Source organism: Pteropus medius, unplaced genomic scaffold (assembly GCF_902729225.1).
Source record: "Pteropus medius unplaced genomic scaffold, Ma_sr-lr_union100, whole genome shotgun sequence".
In the NCBI taxonomy this organism is placed as follows: Eukaryota; Metazoa; Chordata; class Mammalia; order Chiroptera; family Pteropodidae; genus Pteropus; species Pteropus medius.
The window spans coordinates 9,637,718-9,643,418 of NW_024353517.1; positions in this window are offsets into that span (position 1 = coordinate 9,637,718).

A 5,701-nucleotide genomic window follows, 5' to 3' on the forward strand; every position below is an offset into this window, starting at 1 on the left:
GGCTAAAACTGAATCATGACAAAGTAAAAATGAAGAAGAGTTTGTTTTAGTTTTAAAAAGTAATCTTATAAGAGCAAAAACTTATAATGATTTTATAACATTTAATATCAACCATTTAAGCAAAAGTGGTTTATAAAGCATTTATGTTGCAATAATGTCAGAGAAGGAATTTAGTAATAAGATGAGAATTCATCGAGTAAATAAAATTGCATTAATTGCTTTTGATCTCAATAGTGTTATTCTTTTAAATTTAATTAAATGTTTTTAGTCCTTATTCATACTTTTTTTTTGCAGAAATACTAATATATATTGGTTATATATTAGTGAGATGAATAGAGAACTCAATATAAATTAGTGGCATTGATATTTATCATATTTCAAATGGATATAAAATATGTATTTTGACTGTGTTAATAGAATTTAAAAATTCTATAAGAGATATTTGTTTTGAAGTGTAGTCCCAGAAAAAGGAATGATTTTAATGATCGAATTTGTGTGTAACTTCCAGAGCTTCTCACTTAAAAAAAAAAAAAGGTTTTTATTGCGGCTTCTGAAAATCAGAACACAAATTATCGTAGAAATTCTTGGGACTGCCTAAAAGGAGTACAGATTTTGAAAGAATGAGCAGAAAGGAAAGAAAAAGCAAACAAAGAGTCAGGCCAGGGGCGACCAGGGGCCTGGCAATACAGCGAGGCCTGCGGAGGGCACCCCGCCCCCTCTAGCAGGCAAACCCAGAGCCGGAGACACCAGCGCACCAGAGCTCTACTCTCCCAGCAGCAGTGCGGATGACAGCGCCATCAGCCGCAGTCCATTTCCCACTGACAGGGTTTCTTAAAATAAGGCTGTTCAAAGCTCCGGAATCCAAACAATGGGATCACGGTGAGCCGCTGCTCACACATCTTCCACCTGACGCCCCGCCTATTACAGCTAATTTCTTTCAAGTGTTGGGTATAAAGGGCGCTCTATATAAACTCTGCACTCACATCGGAGTCTTTCATCTAACAGTCCGCAAGTACTTCACGTTTTATGGAAGGAGTGGGAGAGGCAAGCAAGGTTAATGACTTGCCTAAGGTCATGAAGAAAGTAAGCAGGGAAAATGGAAACAGAGCCTGTCTGTCCTGACCAGCTCCACGGCCTCTGCGGCTCCTCCTAGTTATTCTCTATGCAACTGATGAGGAAATAAAATGAAAAAACATTTTTCCTTTACTTCTTCTGTCTGGAAAAACTGCTGTGCTGAGATAGCGCCCTGTTTCTTTCTAAAGTACTCAATATATAAGTTCTCCTTGAAAGTACCTAGGTAAATGGAATCCAGGGCCCTCCTTTCTTGATGATGGTGATGATGATGATGATGATGATGATGATGATGATGATGCCACGTGATGGTGATGGTGATGGTGGTAATAGTTGTTTTCGGTAGCAGTATTTTAGGCTTTCCTCCATCACAGCCCTTTAGAACCACAAGGCCCCTTTAAGGTTTCTGATTTTGCGGCCATGAAGGCCACCATCTCCGTAAATCCTGACTCGCAGGGGCTCAGAGAAGGAGCGTGATTGTGTGGGCCAGTTAGAGGGATCCAGCCCTCTGCTAGGTTTAGTATCCTGTTAAGGGCCTGACGGTGACCACTATTTGTTTTTACCATCCCTCACTCCCTGTCTCAAATTGGACACTAAAAATAAGGTCTTTGTAAACTCCTTCAGCTTGAGAGTTTCCAGGAAAGAGAATGTTAATTTTGTTGACAAATTCCAGTGTCCTGAAACCTCAGGTCTTAATTCTTTGTGCAAACTCTCATCCTGAGTTTGCATGCCCCCCTTGTGCCCCTAATTAGTCTTGTCATGAGCTCATGTGCTGTTGTTTTAAACACAGCCTTGTGTCCTCATAGCCAAGGGATTCTTTGGGAGAGTAGCGTTGTATTTGAGTATATTTTAAAAAAAATGGTCATCACTTCTCTCTCTGGGGCCGCCATCATTTTTCAGTGGAGGTGTTGCCATAGAGATGTTGTCTGATTCATCTCTATTGCTATCCCTCTTTAAAGGGGGGCCCTGAATAGGCACTGAGGTAGGTAAATGTATGCAGTGACATTGAGCGGATGATTCTATTCTGAAAAATTCCTGCACCATTTGTTTCTGTGCTTGTCTGAGGGCTGGGACACGGTGTTGGGTTTTGTTGCACGTGCGCTCCTCACAGGCCCGGAGTTAATGCGAGCCTTGTTTGGAACCAGTGAAGCAGAAATTTCTCTGCTGCCAAGGACAAAAGCTTCACAGGCCACCTCAGAGGCTGCTTTGGGAAGGCTGTGTCTCCTGGGCTCCCAAAGGAAATGGGAGATAACGTGGAACATGGAGAAGGGCCCTCAGAATCCACCCAGCCCTTCTAGACCGGACAAGTCTGGCCCCATGGAGTCTTCTCTGGCAAAGTGTGGGCTTCTCTGATCAAGGGTTTTAATTTGATTTGCCTTTTTCCCTCATCTTGAAGATGTGTGTGCTTTTCTGTCTGTGGTGTATTTGCACAGCTCTCTGCTCTGTAGTTTCCCTTTGGGTGCTGGAGGAGACCCTCTCCCAGGAAAAACAATTATAGTTTAATTGATTTATGCCTTTGTGCTTAAATCAAATGACACCCAAGTCCTCTTCCCCCTCTGAGAAAACGAAAGAGGAAGGAAGGGAGGCAGGATTTGTTGAGCACACTGTGTCCTGGAGGGTTGTCTGGGACCCGGTAAATCACCACAAATGAATTGGGTTGAAGAACAAATAAATGAATGCTTAAAACCAGGCACCCTCTAGGAGTTTCCAGAAATAATTTTTCCATTTGTTCTTCACAACCCTGGGACACAGGAGTTATTAGCTCCTTTTTACAAAAGGGTTAAGTGACTCATCCAAGGCCACACAGAAGATGAATGGCACCCCCTGGACTTGATGCTGGGTCTTCTAATCCAAGTCCAGTGCTTTTTCCCAGACCACAGCGGCCCTGCCCCTTGCCTCTGTGTTTGGTGGCCTCTGCCCAAGGGCCAGAGCTGTGTGAGCTAGCTCAGTGTTCTCACTTCAGGCCATTAGGGTAGCCTGGGTGAAGCCACCCATTTCCTCATGCTCCTTGTCCTGACCCCTGTCCTTAGCCATTTGGCCAAGGCCAGCAGCATTGGAGAAGGGCAGGGCATGAGGACAAAAGTGGAAACTGCAAAGCTACATACATTTCCTGAGTTTCAAGATTAGGTCCAGGGTGGTTTGTGTAATAGTGGTTCTGGCCCCCAGATGTTCGCTTCTCCGTTAAGTCGCTCCATGTGTGGGTCATATCGACTGAAGAAGGCTGGGAGGCTGGGGAGGCGACAAGCTTTGTCTCTGCCTCACAAAGCTTTGGAGTGTAGATTTGAGGACACAGAACTCCAGCGTTCGTTCATTCATTCATTCATTCATTTGTTCAAATACTTAATACACACTCTGGGTAGGACATGAACCAGGCACAGGAGTCGAGTGCAAAGGATGCAGAAATGAGTACAACCTGGGTCTTGTTTCCCATAAAATCAGAAATGTATAACTTAAGTACCCACGATAACAATTAACATCTGCCCTTTACAGTTTACAGAATGCTTTCACATCTTTTATCCAAGTTTTACAATATATTATGTGGTAGGAATTATTGCTAAATCTATTTTACAGGTGAGGAAAACACCACTCAGAGAAGTCGTCTGAAGTCACTGAGTGGTGGGCATGGGCTTGAACGCCAGTCCTTTGATCCCAGGTCTCGTGCGGATTCGAATGGTTCAAGTCTAGAGGAGTTTTTCCTGATGCCTCTGCCTGCCCTTTTATGACCAAGAACTCAGCTGGTCTGGGATAATGAGAAGCCACCTGTACTAGCTCCATTTGGCTCCTTCAAATAGCTGGTGGATGTGGAGGAGGATAACGATATTTTACAGACCTCTCCACGAAAAACTACTTTGGCTATGCCTTGAGAGTTCAAAACTGGGATGCAAGCATCCCACTATTTTGGACTAAGGTAGTGATTTTCCATTTTGATTGTGCGTTCGAGCTTAGAAACACTCAGGCCTCAGGCTGGGTTCCCATCCCAGAGACTATAATTAGTTGGTATGAGATGGGGCCCAGGCACTGTGTTATCACTCACATCCATTCTAAGCTACACTCAAAGAGCTTTGTTCACCTACATCCATTCTAAGCTAGAGTGTTCCTTGGCCACGCTCAAAAAGCTTTGTTTTGGTCTGTTCTACAGGTGTCCCTTGATGAGGAGTGCTGGGGGGAACAGGAGCATATGCTCCAGTGGTGATCTAGGTTAAGGGGTCTCATGCTCTGCTGGGTCCCATGCTGCAGTGTTGGAACCCAATGGACAGTTTGATGAACACTAGAACTTAAGATCTAACTAGAAGTGATCTGGGAAGTAGGGCTAGTGACCGAGGTTAAAGGTTGCCTTCATTGACCCAGGAAATTCCTGCGAAATAGTCAAATATGATTTCCCTGCTTTTGTGTATAACACTTAGAGAAGTAAAGACAGTGTGCCCAGGAGAGGGGGCATGAGAATGAATAAGACGTACCGTAGCCCCTCTTTTTACAGAGCTCATGATTTGGAGAGAAAATACACACAAAGATCATTTCAGTAGAGTGAGACATGGAGAACAGGGTGGTAAATGCTGCCTGCAGAGGCTCAGGAAAGCTGCTTGAATTTGTTTTTGAAGGGAGAGCTGGATTTCTCCAGGCCCAGCTGTGGGAAGTGAGTTGCAAGTAGAAGCACAGCAAGAAGAAAGGCAGGGGATGCTCAGGAAAATCAAGAAATCCAGTAGGGTCACTAGAGGGGGAACTAATGGAAAAATGAGGCGAGAGCAGAGATTTCAACTTTGTACTTTATTCTAGAGACTAGAGAGAAGCATGAAAGGATGTCGAGCCAGGGAGTGATGCAGTCTGTGTCTAGGGAAGGCCATTCGAGCTGTGGTGTGGGGAATAAATTGGACTGGCAGTGATTCCAGTAAGCAATAAAGACTGGAGGGAGAAACTGGTTATGAAATAATATCGGATGTCAACTCTAATTGAAATATAAAAATAATTTAAAAATTTCGTCAACATAAAAAAGGGGCTACCAAAAAAAAAACCCTAAACAAACAAACAAACAAAAACCGTTGCAGGGCCGAAACCCCACAGTGGCTGGAGGTGGGAGAGAAGAAGCCAGGGGAGGATGCTCAAGCCCACAGAGAAGAGGAAAGTGTCCTTCACACAAGAGGACAGCAACAGCCCCTGCAACTGCTATTAGAAATCAGAACTTCGCCCCAGGCAGGTTACATTCTCTACCTCCCGCTCACTGCCTCCTTTTGAGGTCATCTCAGGTCATGTTGCTCAGTTACCTGCTCCTGCTGCACCTCCCCTTTGAGCCCTTCAATTCCCTATGGGGCCAAGCTGCATTTGAACATTCCGGTGCACACATGCCCACCTGTGGGGCCTTCACCATTAGAGCTGACCAAATGCACTGGGCTCCCTAGGGCTGAGTTATTAGGGAAACAAAGGAGAATCCTTTTAATTAGGGTCTCTGTGTGCCCCTGCAGGGCAGGGAGGAGAGGTGCAGAAGCCCCAGTTGTTCTGGCGATTAGATAAAACAGAGAAAAAGTTTAAAACATCTGGGTGTATTTATACCTCCAAAGCCATGACGGAAACACAAGAGGCTTAAATGAGCCGAACCTTCCTCTCGACTTTTGTTTAAATTTATTTGCAGACGCCC